Here is a 21,589-nt window from a genome sequence, read left to right as displayed (position 1 = left end):
ATAAAGACTAATATATCTTCCATCTGAAGCTCCTTTTGCCTCCTCACTTTTCCTCTAATTCTAGCTTGTAAGACAAACTTTATTACTGAGTTTCAGCAGCTCTTTTGTGATGTAGAGAGTAGAGAGAGAAACAAAAAGATAGAGGAATCCTAGATTCCTAAGAGTCTGTAGCACCATCAATCATTCCAGACATGAACAATCCATCTCTAATTATTTATGTGAAAGAAAACATCTCCTGGTCTTTTTAAGCAATTATTATTATGTCTCTGTTAATATCAATTAAATAAAATTTTGAACTGACATAACTGACTATCCCCAAATATAATACTTTAATTTTATTTTTAAAATAATGCATATATTTGTATATATGCATAAAAATATACATTCATAGATTAAAAATATGATAAGATCTGTATAGAAAGATTGACAGTGATTAAAAAGATATAGGTAATTTTTTATTTTATTATTTTGTATATTGGAAAACATACTAAAATTGAAAGTTTATGTGGTGTGTGTGAGTGTGTGTGTATTTAATTTTAAATTTATCAATAAAAAGTGAAGCTGCAAAGTCCTAGACACCCACCCTTAACCTCAAGGAATGCAGAACTCAGGTCTGTGCTACCTCATTATCTCTACATGCAAATTGTGTGGCTCCAGGCATGCCACATACCCTTCAGGACCTGTGAACAATAAATATTGTTTTTTCAAAGTTCCCAACAGTTGTTGCTGAGGTGTATCTTGCGGTCATAATAAGAACCACAAGGGCACTCCAGGTACAACATTGCCTCCAGTGGGGGAAATGTCTATGGGGCTTGCCACAAGTAGTACAGGCCCATATAAGTGATCCAGGTGTTCCTAGATATTTCTATCAATAGGCTGAGACCAACACAAAACCGAATTACAAAAGAACCCAAAATTAATTAAAATGGCAGTAGTCAGTCCATAGTTAACAATAACTGCTTTAAATGTAAATGGACTAAATTCTTCAATCAAAGGACATAGAATGGCTAAATGCATTTTAAAAAGACCCACCTTATAAGACATTCAATTCAACTTTAATACACACAGACTAAAAGTGAAGGGATAGAAAAAGATATCCCATGTAAATGGGAGCCAAAGAAAACAGGGATTGCTATATAAACTTTAAGCCAAAGAGCCTAACAAGAGACAAAAAAAAAAAAGTCATCATTATATAATGATAAAGGGGTCAATCCATCAAGAAGATATAACATTTTTAAATATTTATGCACCTAACACCAGAGCACCTAAATGTCTAAAGGAAATATGAACAGATCTGAAAGTAGAAATATACAGAAATACAACACTAGCAGGGCACTTCAATATTCCACTCTCAACAATATCAACCAGACAGAAAGTCAGTAAGGAAACATTGAACATAAAGAACATGTTGGACAAGATTGACCAAACAGGTATATACAAGAACATTCCTTTCAATAGCAGCAGTATATACATTCTTTCAAGCATATAGAGAACATTCTCTAGAATATCTCATTATGTTAGGTCACAAAACAAGTCTTTGCAAATTCAAGAAGATTAAAGTACCATGCAAATGTCATTATTTAGGGCACATTTTATATAACATAAAATCTATCCAAAAAATAAACTGACTTATTATTAAATTGTATTTGAGAAAAGCCAAGTTCAATGTCTACCTTTTCCTTACATGTGAATAAATTTCAGATCAATTAAAAGTTTAAATAAAAATGATACTGTCAACAATTTAAAAATAAGGGTTAACATTTTCCTTTGGAATGGAGGAAGTCATTCTTTGCATGATACCAACAGTAATCATAAATGAAAAGATCAACATATTTCTACATGAAAATTGTATAAACAATATCCATTTGTATATAAACAAAATTAAAATACAATGAGTGGGAAAAAAGACTGCAGTACATACGAAGCTTTAAAAACTTAAACTCAATACATAAAAGAAATTAAAATTGAGAAATGGCATCAGTGAAATGGCAAAAAGGGAAGTCTCAGACCCTCCTTCCCCATGAAAGTACCAATTCAAATACAATTCAGACTAATTCCCTTTCTGAGAAATCCAGAATCTAGTTAAGAGGCTACTAGACCCAGTATGAACATGAAACCAGTCACATTGGAGCAAGTACAATCACTTTTGATACTCTCACAACTCAACAACAAAAACAAAAACAATCTATCCAAAAAATGAGCATAGTCCATTAACAGATATTTCTCTAAAGAAGAAATAAATGGCAAACAGGTACTTGAAAAGGTGCTGAACATCATTAGTCATCAGGAAATGCAAATCAAAACCACAATGAGAGATCACCTCACATTGTTATAATAGGACAGCCATTATTTTAAAAATTTAAAAATAAATAACCAGTGTTGACAAGGATGTAGAGAAACTGGAATTCCTATGCACTATGGATGGAAAAATTAAATGGTACAGCCACTATGAAAAACAACATTGAGGTTCCTCAAAAACTTAAAAACAGAATTACTATATGATCCAGTAATCTCCTTTCTGGATATTTATTGAAAGAATTATAACCAGAATCTCAAAGAGATATTTGCACCCCCATATTCCTTGAAACATTATTCACAATAGTCAAGAGGTGTAAACACTTAACTATCCATTGATAGATGAATGACTAAAGAAAATATGGTATATCCATGAAACAGAATATTATTAAGCCTTTAAAAAGGAAATCCAGTCATATGTGACAACCTAGACACCCCTTGGGACATTATGGTGAGTGAAATAAGCCAGTCATAGAAAGACCATTCCTGCTATGATTCCACTTAGATGAAATATCTAAAGTAGTCAAATGCATAGAAGCAGAAAGCTGAATGGTGGTTGCCAAGGGCTGGAGGAGGGTGAAATAGAAAGTTGCTCTTCAATGGGTATAAAGTTTTGTGTCATGGAAGGTGAGATGTTCCAGAGATCAGTGGTACAACATTGTGCAAATAAGTAATACTATACTGTAAATTTAAAACTTGTAATTTAATATGATATATAAAAAACCATGAGTTATAATAGTTAAAATGTTTAAGCTAAATTTCAAAATAATTTTATTATAACAAAATTGGAAGTCACCTAAAATACAACAAGTATTTACTTCACTGTGGTGCATCCACACAAGGGAAGAAAATGTTATAATTTTAAATGGCTATCAAAAAATTAAAGAAAATAGGGGCGCCTGGGTGGCTCAGTGGGTTAAGCCGCTGCCTTCGGCTCAGGTCATGATCTCAGAGTCCTGGGATCGAGTCCCGCATCGGGCTCTCTGCTCGGCAGGGAGCCTGCTTCCCTCTCTCTCTCTCTGCCTGCCTCTCCATCTACTTGTGATTTCTCTCTGTCAAATAAATAAATAAAATCTTTAAAAAAAAAAAAAATTAAAGAAAATAGAAAAACCTTGAGTTATAAAGCAGTGTATAATACTGCAATCCCATTTGGAATTTAATAATAATTCAAAAATAAGCCATGGTTATTATTCTCAATGATAAGATTACAAAGGATTTTAGTTTTCTTTTGGCTTATTTGGTCTTCAAAATTTGATCATTAAAATGTGTTGACTTGACAATAATTTTTTTTCTCTCTCTCTCTTTTTTAAAACACTTTATTTATTTGACAGGACAGGTCATGTGAAAGAGCACAAGCACTTTCCCTAGAGCGGCAGTGGGAGAGGGAGAAGCAAGCTCCCAGCTTAGCAGGAAGCCTGATGCGGGACTTGATCCCAGGACTCTGGAATCAGTCCGAAGACAGACGCTTCACCAATTGAGACACACAGGGGCCCTGACAATAATTTCAAAATAAAATAATAGAGCTAGGAAAAAGTCTTAAGTGGAAAGCAAAGCTCATATCTCATTTCTCTACTTTAACGTTTAATTTAGTTTGTGGGAGTTAATGGTGTAATTTCCCAAGTTGGCATTAATGAATTTGTACTAAAAGTTATTGTGATTATTTTCCTTCAATTTTGATGGATGTCACCTTTTATCTCCAGTAATGGAAACAACAAGCAATCAACAGTTAGGTTTCCAAGCTGCTTGTATAATATCCGGAAATATATGTATCTGTTTTATTTTGAAAAATTTTGCCTTGCTCCTGTTTGTCCTCAGATATAAATCAGTGCCCTTCTCAAGTGGAACACAAAGGAAAAGAGAGCACCTTAATGGATGCTATTTTACCCAGCAACATATTTGATTTTAGTCTTCATCTTTGCATCATTTCTTTGCAAACTGTGTGCATATTTTTTTTCATGTCTGTCATTACAGAGATGTAGAAGTTACTTTCACCTTCCATAATTTTGCTAGCATTTTAATTAACCATTGCCATCTGCCTGCAAGTTCAGAACTGGCTGAAGACTGGAATGTAATAAAACAGGATCTAAGTGTAATGCATATCTCCCCAATACCTTTCTTCTCACTTTTGACAAATCTATGGAGTTCTTCAGATACTGCAGTTGGCTTACTTTTGACTGATTTACACACATGAAACCATATCATGCACATTGCTTATCAATCTCTAAAGAAATCTTACATTTGAAAGGGAGATTATGCTGCAAACTTCCTATTAAAATGATGCAAAGCTGAGTAATCCAGGCTGCATTTCAATGCCTTGAAGATAATGAATTCTCGTTTTATTCATCAATTCAAATGATATGATATAACATCTTAGCAGGGTGCACTTTTTCTAACACTATCAAGCTATGTTCAACAAATGATGTGGAAAAGCATATTCCAGACAGCTTAGCACAACTGCAGAGAGTTGGGGGAAGGGTAAGTATTGGCATACAGAAAAGAAAGAATCTTAGAGGTCAAGCGATATTTTCCAAATACAGATTACATATCCACGTCTTTGGTTCCCATTCATTTATCTTCCGTGCTCCCATTCCTCCAAGTAAAGCATGTTAAGGTCCTCTAACCCATAAATCTCTTAATAACTTGCCCAGGGAAATGTTGATCTTTCTCGGAAGCTGCCAAATTAGAGCTTGTTTGCAATGATTAGTGGTTCCCTCCATAAACTCTGGAGGGAAGAAATTGGAGAGTGAAGGGAATGTCTTTTATTTGCTCTGATCTAAGCCAGAGGTGGCTGTCCCAGGGATGCGTTTGATGTGTTTGCTTGGCCCACACTGTGATTTATTTAAATACTTAAGTATTTCCTAAAATACAAAAATTAGAGGATTCTCATAGCTATTGAGTTGTCTGCTGCTCTTAAATACAGAAGAGCCGGACACAATGGGCATGGCAACAGTGGGAAGGATTTGATTAGCAGCTGTCATCTGGAGAAAGGGCATTCTGCCACAGTCTGCACCAGGCTCCTGCCACCACCTTTATTGTCTCTCTGGCCACATTATCTAGTGGACTTGGCAATCCCTGATATAAGCCTTCAGGCAAGCTCTTGTAATGGTTTCCTGAATATGCTTATAACGATATAATTGGCCTTGCTGTTTATCTGAAGGGTCACTTGGTCAGTTCAAAAAATGTTAGCAGCAGCTGAAAAAGTGAGAATAGAGAAACTGAACACATTGCCCAAATTCTGCCAGAGAATACACTATTTTAACTTTCAAAACCTCAGCAGAAGTATCATAAAATCATTAATATAATTATGATGTAAAATTTCCATAAAAATCAGAAAAGCCTATCAATATCAATATTAAAAGTAATGAAAAATCATGCATGCTGAATTGTATGAACTTAATTGACAGCACTTTATTCATGCTGTTTCTTACCAGCTGGTTTTCTTCTTGTCTATTGTTCTTTAAAAAAAAAGTTTTTTCTTCTTATGAGCACACTTAAATAGTTTTGCATATTTGGTGCGCACATTTCTCTTCCTGTTTCTTTCTCAGTAATCAGAATCATTTAAAAACCAAATAGATCAAAAGTCTCCTAATTTCCTCTAGTCAGTAGCTCAGTTTCTCAATCTCTCTCTCTCTCTCTCCTCTCTCTCTCTGTCTCCTCTCTTCTTTTCTTATTTAATTCGGCATTCTTGAAATAGACTGAAAAAGCATCTATGCCCTTAGGGAATGGGGCCTCTACAGTAGGTGACAAACAACATTTTCAGCATTATTTGCTGAAAACACACATTTCTAGGCTCCACCCCAAGCCTATCGAATCAGAATCTTTGAGTGCATGATTGGACATCTGCCTGCAGTGATTCTAATGCTTATCAAATTTACACTCAAAGCCTTAGAATAATACAAGGACAGTTCAGCACCAAGGTCAGAGGCACATGCCCTCTTCAAATATGCAGTCACTATTTTAATGATAGGGTGTGTTTCTGTTAACTATGTATGGCAGAAATCAGAACACAGAAGAATTCAGATAAAAGCACTTGACCCTCCTTCTCAAATCATGTATTTATCCTACTCTCCAGTGCTTTTTCCACAGAAATTGATAATCACTCTGTACAGTAAATTACATGACTTCTGTGAAATTTTCAAGCTGGTCTCCAGCAGATACGTGATCTCAAGGTCTACTTATTTTTCTCTTTGATATAAAATTCAATTTTGATTATAAGAGTCTGGTTAGTAAAAAAAAATCTGAAATCTCCAAAAAATAAAAAGAGGTAATTAAAAATCACCCCAGTCATGCTTTTTTGAATATACTTCCTCCCAGTCTTTTTAAAAATCCATAAAAGTAATTTTTGTTTGTTTTGTAGATTTTATTGTTAACATTTTTCAGTGAACAGAATGGGACACTTGTATAGGAAATTTCATAACCTGCTTTTCTCAATATTTCAGTAATTCATTTTCTTTCATTTAACAGGTTTCCAAATACATTAAAATAATCATCTGTGGTTCATATTTATGCTTTTCTCAAATTTCCTGATTGTAAATATTATTATAGCTAACAGACTTAGAAATAGACTCTTACTCATTTGCCTATTTTCTGAGGTTAAAATTCAATATATGGAGTTCCTATGATTATATTTAATTGTCTTATATATCACAAATTGCCTTTTAGAGAAGTTATAACCTTCACTCTCAACAACATATTCCCATTTCCCTTCATCGTCAACAATGTTGACTATATTAATATTTTAATCTTTGCTTACATATGAAAAATCATTGCTTAAACTTGCATCTTTTCAATTCCAAAAATGTTGAGTATTTTTCCTAAGCTAACTGGTTTTTGAAAAGTTATTTCTTCATATTTAACTAGACCTACATGTCTTTTGCCCTTTTTTTCCATGGGGGTAACATTTTTCATAATGATTTGTTAAACTCTTTATAAATTTATTCTTTACTGTGCATACCCATTATATATTTACCATAACTTGGTTTATTATGATGCTTGAGATAGAGAAGAGGGTTGTTTTTTGAGATAGAGAAGAAGATAGAGATAGGGAAGTTTTTACTTTGTATGCCAGTCTAATAGATCAATCTTATCCTTCATCATTTCTGTTTTGGCATCAGAATAGCTTTTCTCAACTTTGTGACAAATCTGTCAATATTTCCAACACCTTTGGAGTTATTTTGGTTAACATATGTTCCTCTAAGAAATAATTTACTTTATCCAGTGGTTAAGTTTTAGGGAAACATAAATACCTTTTCTTGATTAGAAACCAACTGACCCCCAGATGGGTATCAAACTATCAGATTTTTCTTGGGCAAAAACTTGATGAGTTACGTCTGTAGTTTGAGGACATAGGATCTTTCTAATTATTCATATGACTTAGAATTAATCTTTCAATCTTCAAAAAAGTAAAATCCACAGAGACTGAGTGTAGGTTAGTGGTTGCTTAGGGCTGAGGAAGACAGAGGAACATAGATAGCCAAAGAGTACCGGGTTTCTTTTGGAGGTGACAAAAATATTCTGGAGAATATACTAAAATCTACTGAATTGTACATTTCAAAACAGTGAATTTTGTGTATGTGAATTATATCTCAATAAAGCTGATTTTCTTAAAAAATTATTTCAGACTCAAGCATAGCTGGAAGATCTTGGGTTTCCCATCACAGGTAGAATATTCACATTCTGGAATAAAGACTGACTGGAAAGCACCCTATCTGCAAGAAGGCAGAAGGAAAACACAAACATGTGGAAGGGATTAAGTGCACTATGCTCAGTTCTGTCTTCTAAACTTCCAGTTAAAAAAAGTCCAGGGTCACTTAAGTGGCTCAGTGGGTTAAAGCCTCTGCCTTCGGCTCAGGTCATGATCTCAGGACCTTGGGATCCAGCCCCCGATTGGGCTCTCTGCTCAGTGGGGAGTCTGCTTTCTCCTCTCTCTCTCTGCCTGCCTCTCTGCCTACTTGTGATCTCTGTCTATCAAATAAATAAATAAAATCTTAAAAAAAAAAAAAAAAGTCCAGCAGGACTGAGTGATAGAACCGATTAGGAGGAGGAATAAATCTCTACCTGCAACCTGTAGCTCCCATTCTCGGGAAAACTGAGAATTTTCCAAAATCCCAGTTTACAAATTATATTCTGGAATATAACAAATCCCTTATTCTAATGCTTCTCAGACTGAGTATCAAAATCACTACAGAAACTTAAAACAGTTTCAAGACTTAGACCTCAAGATTTTTTATTTAACCCAACCATGAAGGGGCTGGGTATGAGGTGTTTGTGATGTTCCCCCATCACTCTAATGAGCAGTCAAGGCTGAAAACCACTGAATTAATGTCTGCATTTTCTCTGTTTCTGTGTTTATTTACCTAACCAGATTTTGCTTTCCTCTTCGCGGTTTTTTTTCCTCTTTCATTTTCCTTCATTTATACTAGCTAACTTGTTTCTCTGTCTCAGAACTTCTCTACACCAACCTGAACTATACCAGCTATGCCAGCTTCACCTGGAAAATAATTAGAAATGCACTGCCTGGGTGGCTTAGTTGGTTAAGCCTCCCACTCGTGATTCCAGATCAGATCATGATCTCACGGTCATGAGATTGAACCCCAGGTAGGGCTTTGAACTGGGTGAGAAGCCTGCTTAAAATTCTCTCTCTTCCTCTCTTTTTCACCCTCTGTCCCCCTCCCCAACTCCACTCCCTTGGGCATGGGCATGCACACTCTCTAAAAACAAAAACAAAGGACAAAGAACTGCATTGCTTGGGCCCCACCCCAGACCTGCTAAATCAGAAACTGGTGGTGGGCCTGACCATCTGTGTTTTTACAAGACTGCAGGTGATTCTGATGTATGCCTGAGTTTTAGGATCTATGCTCTATTTAATTTTTTATTTGGGTGGGTAGTTCTTCTCTCCTGTTTTCCGAAAGCACAAAAACACACGTATGGAGACCTCTTAAGAATCCAGGTATTTTTCTTGTTTTCTGTGTTATTTTGTTTTTATTTTTATTGACTCCTTTGTTCTGCTTTGTTGATTCCTGAGCTTTTTGAATTGTCTTAACTTGTTAATTTTCATTCCTTTGTAATTTCCATGTTTCAGATCATGAATTACTATCTGATCTTTCTTTTAATTATGTGTATGTACTAATACATGTTTCCATCTTCATTATTTTCTAGATATTCTGAAAATACAGCTTTGTTTAATATAGAGTTATTGCCCATCCAGTTGGTTGTTATTTTGATTTTTGATTCTTTATTTTAGTTTTATTGAATTGTGTCCACAAAATATAGTCTTCTTTATACTTTTGCGATTTGTTTAAATTTTCTTTATAGCTTGATATATAATCTTTTTTAACTTTCGCAAATGTTTTATAGGTGTTTAAGAAAACTTATAATCTCTCTTTAAGGATATATTTGTACAAAAATGCATATACATAAATGTTATACTATATAGTTTGGTTTATAAAGATTCATAGGGGTGCCTGGGTGGCTCAGTGGGTTAAACCGCTGCCTTCAGCTCAGGTCATGACCTCAGGGTCCTGGGATCGAGTCCCACATCAGGCTCTCTGCTCAGCAGGGAGCTTCCCTCTCTCTCTCTGCCTGCTTCTCTGTCTACTTGTGATCTCTGTCTGTCAAATAGATAAATAAAATCTTTAAAAAAAAAAGATTCATAGTACACTCTTGTAATGAATGAACTCTAAGCTCCACTATTATATGAAGAACTTCTTTATTATTAAAAAATAATTCTACCTTGAATTCAACTCTCTCTGGCATTAATATTTTGAGCTCAGCTTTTTCCTGTGTGTGTGTGGTGTGTGCATGCCAATAGATATGTTGCACATCCCTTTATTTGTACTAGGTCTGAAGCACATTGTTTTACATGCATTTTTTAAATATTCCACCTGTGTGTCCTTTTCCAATTCTATCTATCCTATCTATTCTTTATTCATCAGACCTATTCCATGCATCACGTCAAATTCTCTCATTTCAGCCCCAGCTGCAGTGACCAGTTTCATTCAGACTTACACCATTTTCCTACAACTGCAAGATGGCAGTACCTTGAACAGTGTCTCTCAATTTCTGCCCCAAGTCTTCTCTAACGTCCTTGGAACCCCTGAGGCTCTAATCAGCATTCACAACTGTGTGCCATGGAAGTACAGGAAAGTTAAAACCCAATGAGGCAACCCTTGACCAATTAGGGCTGGAGCTCATGGATAATGTATCTCCTTTCTTCCTGGGACATATGGTTTTGAGATATATTCCATAATTAAGTAGCCCTAGCAGTGCCCAGGTTCATAAAGCATTCTTGCATTGGCTTTTCTTCTCTTTCCATTTCATTCCCAAATTTCACACCTGCTCCCTAGAATCATTTGCCTAAATAATCTACTTATACATAAGTAGTCTCAGTCTTCACTTCTGTTAGAACTCAGGCTAAGTTACTCTAAACTAATAAGCTATCACCCCCAATTGCAGATACACCAGCCTTGGAACACCGAGAACTTATTTCGGGCTCTCATACTTTGCACTTGATCTTCTCTCTCCTTCATACACTGCCCCCATACATACACTATCACTGGTTAGCTCCAAGTTCAAATTCCATCTTTCCAAAGACACCTTCCCTAAGCAAGATAGCTAAAGTAGCTTCCTCCCCATCCCCAGATGTCCTGTAGCCCATTTTCCTGTTTAATTTCATAAAATTATATATTTTTTGTCTCTCTCCACAATATACACACAACAGAGCAGGGGACTCTTTCTGATCTAATATATTATCCAAAGCACTTGAAATGCTTGAAGTGGAGTATTTGTTGAATGAAATAATAAATAAATTCTCTTAGAAAATTTTTTCTTTGAATGAGAGACATTGCCACTTTCATAGGTATATGGAATATATATATTTGGTCTTAGTTCATCATTTATTTTGTGCTTTGTTTTAAAACACCCTTTGTTTTCTATATCTTGGTATTTGGTTTCTATGTTCTTTATTTTATGTGTAGTTCAGCTATGTCCTTGGGTAACATGGAAGTCTTATTTCCCATATTGTGTTCTTCTGATGGTTACTCTGATAAATTTTAGTAATTTATCTAGGTCACTGCTTCTTGGTTTGTTATCTGTATAAATTACTTACTGATTCCTGGAAAAAATATGAGGAAATTAATATCCATATTCCTCCCACTTCCTTAAGACCCTTCTTTTTAGTTTGTTATATTGTGATTATTTCTTTATTTTAGGTTCAAAAAAGATCTTTTTATTATTTGGAATTCATGGTACATTTTTGATAGGGGAAAAAGATTTGTGCAAAAGTTCCACGTGGACTGGAAAAGAGGTGTCACTTCTTTAGTATACAAAGTTAGAAAGATACTGAATTAATGAGCCATTGCATTATATTACTGATATATTCCATATGTTCGTTTTTTCTATCTGATTTTTTAAAGATTCAAAGACATGTTTCAAAACCGCCTATTATTATCATTTTCCATTTATTTCTTCTTGATCTAAGTATATAAAATACTTCAGAATATTTTTATTTGTGTTGTTATAACAACTCCTTACGAAAAATGGAAAAACCCTCCATGGCTTTTAATGCTTTCTGTGTCTTAATTTCATTTTGTCTCTAAGAATTTGGTACTTCCTTATTCCTACTAGATTCATTTCCTTTACTTTTTAAAGATTCTATCTATCTATCATCTATCTATCTATCTATCTATTTGAGAGAGAGAGTGAGAGAGTGTGTGTGCACATGAGAGCAGGGTAGGGGCAAAGAGGAAGGCAGAGGGAAAGAACCTCAAGCAAACTCCCCGCTGAGCTTGGAGCCATACAGATCCCAAACCCCTGAGCTTATGACCTGAACTGAAACAAGAGTCAGATGCTTAACTGACCCACCCAGACCCCCTCTACTAGACTCATTTTCTTGCTATTTTTTTTTCCCAAAATGTTTAACTTCTTTGGATTTCTAACTTTAGATCTTATGAAGCACTTGGGTGAGGGTTTTGTTTCTGGTTTGTTCTGGCTCAATATGTTAATCTTTACACTTCCTAATGTTTATTTTAATCTGCAGTGCTCATCATAAATGCCTTCCTTAATCCCCATCACCTATTTCACCCATCCTCCCACCCACGCCCCCTCTGGTAACCATCAGTTTATTCTCTATAGTGAAGAGTCTGTTCTTTGGTTTGCCTCTGTCTCTCTCATTTTGTTTTGTTTTGTTTTTTCTTTGCTCTTTTATTTTTTTTTCTTAAATTCTACATATGAGTGACATCATATGGTATTTGTTTTTACTTGTTTTTACATTTTAATAACAGGTATTTATTCACATTTTACTTATTATTATTTTAGTTCCCTAAATAAACTCAAGCTCTTTCTCCTCTCACTGCACCCACTGCATCCACCCTCTCCTCTTAACTGACCCACCCAGACCCCCTCTACTAGACTCATTTTCTTGCTATTTTTTCCCAAAACGTTTAACTTCTTTGGATTTCTAACTTTAGATCTTATGAAGCACTTGGGTGAGGGTTTTGCACCCACTTGATGAAAGCAAACCCTTGATAGCCAAGAGACCGCAAAGTGCAGTCAGCCAAGGCTCTTGTGAAATGGCTCCTTCTGGGACTTGCTTCTCTCTCACTCTCCTCTTTTACATGCAACACCTGTGTTAACATCAGCCTAGAACTGCCTCCCACTTAGGAAGAAGTCTAACAGCCTAGAGGACAGGAAAATGGGAATGAGCATTTTTGACAAACTCTGTGCTGTATCCTAGAGGAAACAACCCCTTTCCCTTGATATGCTTTATCTGTAAGTTGAATTTTCCTTAAGTTGAAAAATGTGATTGAACAAATAAATTAATATACTGGGAATGCACCCAAGGGGAGGAGTGGGGCAAGGGAGAGAATATGGTTAGTTTCTACTTTAGATCTCAAACTCATCTGCCACTTGGAGAATCTGTCTTTTCTCTTCATGTGGCTCAACTCAGTTCAGCATAAGACTACATGGGAATTTAAAGATCACATCCTTCTAGAAGATGAATCATTTTTCTCCTTGCATCTCTCTTACAGACCTGGCATGGTGGTAGGTGACCAATCAAGAGCTATTTGAATTGCCTTTTGCTTTTTTCCCTTACGCATCTAACACCCTTCAGAACTTCGTGTTTAAAAGTGGTAATTTGACAGGATTGATGATTTCCCGAGTTCTCCAGCAATTGCTATCAAAAATCTATCAAAAGTTGATTTTGGGGGCGCCTGGGTGGCTCCGTGGGTTAAAGCCTCTGCCTTCGGCTCAGGTCATGATCTCAGGGTGCTGGGATAGAGCCCCACATCGGGCTCTCTGCTCCTCGGAGAGCCTGCTTTCTCCTCTCTCTCTCTGCCTGCCTCTCTGCCTACTTGTAGTCTCTGTCTGTCAAATAAATAAATAAAATCTTTTAAAAAAAAAAGTTGATTTTGACTAAACCTTTGAATACTGTACCAAACTGAAGAATTTTTAGTTTTGTTTCTGTTTAAGTAGCTTTTTTTGATTTGGAATGTTGTGCTAGACGCTCTTTTCCAGCCTTCAACAAGTGAGAATAGCATTTTGAAAACTTTCTTACCAGCTTTGTTGAGATAGAATTGATATATAACACTGTATATGTTTAAGATGTTCAGTGCATTGATTTGATATCATTATATACTGAGAAATGATTTCCACCATAGGGTTAGCTAATACCTCATCATGTCACACATTTCTTTTTTGTGGTGAGAGCACTTAAGATCTACTCTTTTAGAAATTTTCAAGTGTATGACACAATACTGTTAACTATAATCACCATGTTGTGTATTAGTTCCCCAGAAGTTGATCATCTTCCAGCTACAAGTTTGTTCTCATTGAACAGTCTCCTCCATTTCCTCTATTCCCAAGCCCCTAGTAACCACATTTCTACTATGTTTCTGTAAGTCTGGCTTTTTTAGATCCCACGTATAAGGAAGATCTTATATATATTTCTATATATATTTCTTCATCTGACTTATTTCACCTATAAGAACATCCTTAAGGACCATTCATGTTGTCACAAAAGACAAGATTTCCTTTTCTCTCATGGCTGAATAATATTCTGTTGCATGTATATGCCACATCTTTATCCATTCACCCCTTGAAAGACATTTACATTGTTTCCATATCTTGGCTATTGTGAATAATGCTGCAGTGAACATGGTGTTGAAGACATCTCTACAAGATAGTGATTTCATCTCCTTTGGATATATACCCAGATTTGGCATTACTGGATCTTATAATAGTTCTATTTTTAATTTTTTGAGGAACCTCCATACTCTTTTCCACTGTGGCTGCACCAATTTACTTTCCCAACAATACATAAGGTTTCCCTTTTGTCCACATCCTTAGCAACACTTATTAACACTTTTTTTAAATAATAGACATCCCAACAAGTGTGAGGTAATATTTCATTGTTGTTTTGATTTGCATTCCCCTAATGATTAGTGAGGCCGAGCATCTTTCCTTGTACCTTTTGATCAGTATATCTTCTTTGGAAAAATGTCTACTCAATTCCTCTCTCCATTTTTAATCAAACTGTTACTTTATTGTCAAGTTTTAGGAGTTTTTTATGTATTTGGGATAGTAACCCCTTATCAGATGTAGGATTTCCAAATACTTTCTTTCATTTCATAGGTTGCTTTTCCATTTTGTTGATTGTTTCTTCTGCTACACTGAAATGTTTTAGTTTTGTATAACCCCACTTTTTATTCTTGCTTTTGTTGTGCTTTGGGTGCATACACAACAAATAAATAAATTAATATTGCCAAGATCAATTTCATGGAGTTTTTCCCTGTTTTTTCTTCAAGGAGTTCTAATGGTTTCACGCCTTATGTTTATCTCTTTAATATATTTTGAGTCAATTTTTGTGAGTTGGTATAAGATAGCAGTCTGAATTTATTTTTCTGATTTTATTTATTTTTATTTTATTTATTTTTTATGTAGTTACCCAGTTTTCCCAGCACAATTTTTTTTGAAAGGACCATATTTTCCCCACCAAGTAAATATTTAAGTTTAATACCAATTGAGAAATATCAGAAAAGAGAAATACAGTTCCAGAATTTTTCTTTTTTTCAATAAAAACTGCATGTTTATAGTACAGAGACTCTAAATAACCATTCAAAATTTGGGGACTTCTTAAATGCAATCCCTAATGCTGGGGTGGCAGTTCTGTGTGCTCTACACTTTGATGTCATTTATTTGGGTAGCACCAAAAAGCTCCAGTGCCCTGATATTATTATTCATGTAAAACTTTATCTAATTTAGCATTTGATACATTACATTAACTTACATTATTTATAAACAGAAGCTGCCTTGCCTTGCCCTGGCAGATATGCATAATATATACACTAAAGTTAACAGCCCATTGCACAAGAAACATGAGCTGTCCAAACACCCAAGTGAGTCCTCCACAGGCTGACACTATGAGGAATTTCATAAGAGATTTATTCTTCCTCAAAAAATGGCAAAGCTGAACTCCTACAATCACCTGTCTTTATTCCGTACTACTTTTTCAATCCAAATATTTAGATTTTTCCTTTGTGTGCCAACCCTTCACTTAGCTTTTTTTCCATAGTTCTTGTGTGCTTCCCTTGGTGTGTGTGTGTGTGTTCATGTGTCTGCAAGCATATGTGAACAAGTACATGAGGCCTTAATCCATTCTTCCTTCTGTCTTCATTCTACATTGAAAGAAGAGCACTATATCTACCCAGTAATTTTAGAAGTAAATATGCTCTTAAGTATCAAGTAATAATATATTTTTACAGCCATATTAATTATTTTAGGACTCCATTGTTCATAATGAGGTGCAGAGCAAGATGCCTACAGACTCTGACAGAAAAGGAAGTTCATTTTGAAAAGAAAGCTATGTTTTTTAAGAAGAAGTAAGGAGGGAAGAAAGAATATCTTTGTTCTCCTATGTAATAGGAATGGTATCCAAAGAAATATGAACATTGATTATAATACCCCATAAAGTTAGTCAACTATTCTAAGTTTTTTTCATCACTTTTTCTACTTTACAATAAAACTCCTTTACCATTCTGAAATATGTTTTAAAGTAATGCAAGAAAATGAAGTAGAATCCATCAGAACTATCTATTGATCTAAAATGGCAAGATACTCTGGACCATGAGTTCCATCAAACATACAATCATTTAAGAATATTTCACAAGGGTTTTTAAGAGTACCTTAATAAGTTCTGTAATGATTTTGACCTCCATTATGTAAAATGTTGTTGAACTGTCAAGATGACTGCTCATATGATTGTTAATTACCCTCTTTATATGGGACAATAAATGTAGTTTTTCAGTGATTTGCTCTTCTTGGAATTATGATGAGTGGATTCAAATTTCTTTTTTATTGCTAAAGAATCTGCTTTAAATTTGTAAAGCATATTTTATTTTTCTCTGAATCATAGAATTATAAAAAGATCAAAAATAGAAGTATAATGAAGAAATCAAAATCATCTCATAATATTTTTTAATTCCACAAAAAACGTGTGAAAGTGAAAAGCTCCCTGTTTTGTTTTGCCCTTTTAGATTTCTCTTCACATAATTAGTAATGTTAAAGGCTTTTTTTAAGAAAAAAAATTTAAGAAAATATTCTGTCAACTTTAGATCTATTCATTTACATGTTTATATTATTGCTTCAATAAGTGTGACGAATCTACATGTCTACCTTTAACATTTATGATTAGCAATATGTTTTAGAAACCTCGGTTACTTTGATTGCTATATACTGTTCTCTAATACGGATTAACTTTTTTTTAAAGATTTTATTTATTATTCGACAGAGAGATCAAAAGTAGGCAGAGAGGCAGGCAGAGAGAGAGAGAGGAAGAGAAGCAGGCTCCCCGCTGAGCAGAGAGCCCGATGTGGGGCTCTATCCCAGGACCCTGAGGTCATGACCTGAGCCGAAGGCAGAGGCTTAACCCACTGAGCCACCCAGGTGCCCTGGATTAACTTTTTTTTTTTAATTTAATCATTCTCTCACTGATAAACTGTAGGTTACTTTTAGTTTTACACTATTAAAAAAGATGCCACAATTATCATGTCTGTACATATATTTTTATTTTCATCTGTATTTCTATAGTATAGAATTGGGAATGTGAAATAACAAGGTCAATGGGTATATATATATTATATATTATGTTAATTTTTTCAAATTTCCTTCTAATGAAATTAGATTATTTCTTTGGGGCTTGATGACTAGTCATGGTATTATGCTGTCTGAGGTTCTATGGATATTTGAAGTTATTCTAATTTTTTGTTGACTGAATAAAAAATATTATCTATCCACAATATTAAGTTTATCACTATATTACTGAAATCCTCCATGCCCTTTGTTGGGTCTACTTTATATGTAAATTTAACATCATATAAACATTCATATGAACATTTACTTTATATGTAAATAGATGTGTTAAACTTTTCCACTAAAATTATGGATCCAAGTTTCTAGAAATTCCCCTACATTTTATTTATTCCTTAGTGAAACTAGGAAATCATTTAATTGGATTCTTGCTCTATTTTTAGTAGGGGAATTTAACTCATTAACTCTTATAATTCATAACTTGATTGGACTTATTCTTCCATCTTATTTTATGTTTTCTTTAACTATAAATTCTTTTTTATTCATTCATTTTTGCCTTTTATTAAATCAATTACTTTTGTTCCATTTTTTCTCTCTCCTTGTCCAAAAATTATCTATCTCATATCTGTTCTTTGATAATTGCCACTTACAAGTTCATTTATCCAACACATATTTATTGGGTTTCAGCTATTGTCAGACATTGTTCTTGCTTCCAGAGTATACACACTACCAGCTAACAAAACCAACAACGTTCTTCTCCTTGTGCAGTTTGTATTCTCATAAACATGAGAAATGGATATATGCAAATCACACAGCATGCGTGGTGGGGACATATGCTACGAAATAAAGTAAATCAGGGAAGAGATATAGGGAGAATGAAGAGGGGAGTAAGTTTAAATAGCATTCTCAAAGATGGCCCAGTGCAGCAATTTGGGGGAGAACCTCCCCGGAAAGAAAATAAGCAAAATCCATGAGGTGGGAGCATGTCTCGTATGTTCGAGAAGCAGCTGAGACCAGTGTGGCTAGAGAAAAGTGACCAGTGGGTCCTGCCAGGAGCTGAGGTCAAACAGATAACAAGATGTCAGAATGGTTGGGACTTTGTGTTTTAATGAATTTGGATTTATATTTAAGAACTAAATCAGTGTAATATATTTTTGGCTAAACATAAATTATTGTTTTTAGGATATATTTTACTGTTATCTCTTTGTATGAGAAAGAGTTGTATTACAATGTGCATGTTGTGTGCATGAATTGTTTTTAATATTACATATAAACACACCACCAATCTGTCAGTGTCAACAAGTTGTCGAGTTGGGATGATTTTTCCTATATGCTGAGGTAACATTGAATGTATTTGTTTGAGTATTTTAGACAGACTGCATGATCACAGTGGTACCTGTATAGATTACACCTGGCAATTAAATTGAAATACTTCTGAAATTATAGCATAATTAATCTTTCTGGTTTACCCTTACTGATCATAGTAAGTAAAATAAGATAAATAAATAAAAATTATGTTTCCAGTTTAAAAAATAAATAAGGACAATTTTGTTCTATTTTAAAATATTTTCAGTGCAGAATCAAGTGGACACAAGCTAATATTACCAACAAAAGAGTAAAAAAAGGAATTGAAAAGGTATACACAAATTTCACAGTAAGTGGCAATTGTCACTTGTTGTAGCAGAGAAAATTAAAAGAGCTGTTTAAAGAAAATTTAAGTATGCTTGGAACAACTATGATATGTGACTCTACTTTTTCAACTATGAATTTCATGAAATATAAATATAAATGCACATCAGTCACTCCAGTGAAAATTTAGTATCCAAACTGAGATGTTTTAAAAGTACAAAATACACTGAATTTCAAAAATGTAGTATAAATAAAAATATATAAAACATATAATAAATAATTTTATATTGATTACATACTGTAGTAATATTTTGGAAATATTTGGTTTCATAAAACATATTATCAGAATAATTTCATTTGATTCTTTTTCTTCTTAATGTGGCTAGAAAAAATAAATATTGTATGTATAGCTTGCATTTTATTTCTATTGGAGAATACTAGTTTAGATCATTAGGGAAAAGATCATAGTGCTTTGTGCAGGGGTGTGCTGTGTATGGGACAGTTAACATTCCTAGAACACAGTTATTAAATGCAACAGAGCATTCATAGTTTAGAATAGAGTCTTTGCAGTTTTAACCTAAAGAAAGCTACATCCATTACCAGACCCTGAGAATGTCTTAAGAGAACAACACTTGGTTGACTGGGTTCCTTAATCAATTAAAACAAAGAATTTTCCCATGGGGGCTTCCATTTATGAATATTGACTCCAAGCTTGAATTTTTCTAGGATTTTGAGTTAAGATTACTTCTACAGCATTTCTCTATATGTTCCTTGCATACTTTTGCTGAATATCTTTCTTTATCAATTAAGTTCTATTTTCATCAAAAAATTTCTCAAAAGAATTTCCCAAAACTCCTCTACTAGGTTGCATTATTAAGTACTTTCATGGTATTCATGGTATTGCTTTTTTTTTTTTTTAAGATTTTATTTATTTATTTGACAGAGAGAGACAGCGAGAGCAGGAACACAAGCAGGGGGAGTGGGAGAAGGAGAAGCAGGTTTCCCGCCAAGCAGGGAGCCTGATGCGGGGTTCGATCCCGGAGCCCGATGTGGAGTTCGATCCCAGAACCCTGGGATCATGACCTGAGCAGAAGGCAGACGCTTAACCCACTGAGCACCCAGGAGCCCCTGGCACTGCTCTTTTAACAACTTCTTTATAAGGGGAAAGATCAATGAGTGTGCTTGTACGCTATCTTAATTACTATACTTTTAATTGCTAATTTGGGGCACATAGTAGTGTTGTAGAATTTTTTTTTTAAGATTTTATTTATTTATTTGAAATAGAGAGAGAGAGATCACAAGTAGGCAGAGAGGCAGGCAGAGAGAGGGAGAAGCGGACTCCCAGCCGAGCAGAGAGCCCGATGCAAGCCTCAATCCCAGGACCCTGAGATCATGACCTGAGTCGAAGGCAGAGGCTTAACCCACTGAGCCACCCAGGTACCGAGTGTTGTAGAATTTTTAACGTTGTTCTATTGCAGCCACCTTGCTCTTACTTATGTTTCTAGTTCATCACTTGATTACTCTGGATTTTCTTGAGAAATAACCATTCCAACAGCAAACAAATGTCATTTTCCCCTATTTCTAATAGTCAGAGCTCTTCCCCCCTCCATACTGATGTGTTGGAAAGAACTTCCCCAGCAGTAGTCAGTAATAATGATGATAGAAGGCAAGCTTGCCTTCCTCCTGGCTTTGAGGTTGCCTTCTGGAGATCTAAAGGCCAAATTCAGTTCTCACAAATATGTCGTCTCAAGCCTGCCCACATTTTTTAAATTTCAGAACTAAGTCTTTTATATGGGCTTCTACTCTACAGTTTACCATAGTGCTGGCCATTGTCTGTTGCTTTATACTAGATCTAGTTCTCTTATTTACATTATTTTTTTTTAAAGATTTTATTTATTTATTTGACAGACAGAGATCACAAGTAGGCAGAGAGGCAGGCAGAGAGAGAGGAGGAAGCAGGCTCCCTGCTAAGCAGAGAGCCCGATGCGGGGCTCGATCCCAGGACTCTGGGATCATGACCCGAGCCAAAGGCAGAGGCTTTAACCCACTGAGCCACCCAGGCACCCCTCTTATTTACATTATTTACCCCTTAATGAAGATAGTGCCATTTTCCCTTAATTATTTGACTTGTGTTTACCATGAAGTATGATGTTGGCTTGAGATTTATTTTATTTTCAAGATAGTTTTGCTGTTTTATTATAAAAATAAAAGATTTTTAAATTGTAGGCAAGTAAAAATCATGATAATTAAAACTGTTATAAACTCAGTCCCTATTAATAACTACCCTTAGAGTATGGTATTTAAGGTCTAAAATTTCTCTCTCTCTCATTCTTGCATACCCACTCTCTCTCCGTCTCTAAAATATCTTTGCCAATGTAGGTGTGTCCTCTTTTCCTTATTTCTTTCTCCATTTATTTATCTGTTCATTCACTTATACAGTCACGAGCATATCGCAAGTTCTAGAAACCACTGTATATTCATAGGTAAATGATGCTGGTCACAGTAGACAAACAAGGCAGGGCTTATAGTTGGGAGATAATATATAGAAAAGTACACAGACGATTCTAGTAGTTCGTGATAA

Source organism: Mustela putorius, unplaced genomic scaffold (genome assembly GCF_011764305.1).
Source record: "Mustela putorius furo isolate JIRA1106 unplaced genomic scaffold, ASM1176430v1.1 tig00000281_pilon_pilon_pilon, whole genome shotgun sequence".
NCBI lineage: Eukaryota > Metazoa > Chordata > Mammalia > Carnivora > Mustelidae > Mustela > Mustela putorius.
The sequence above is the reverse complement of the archived record's forward strand: the minus strand, read 5'-3'. Positions refer to the sequence as shown.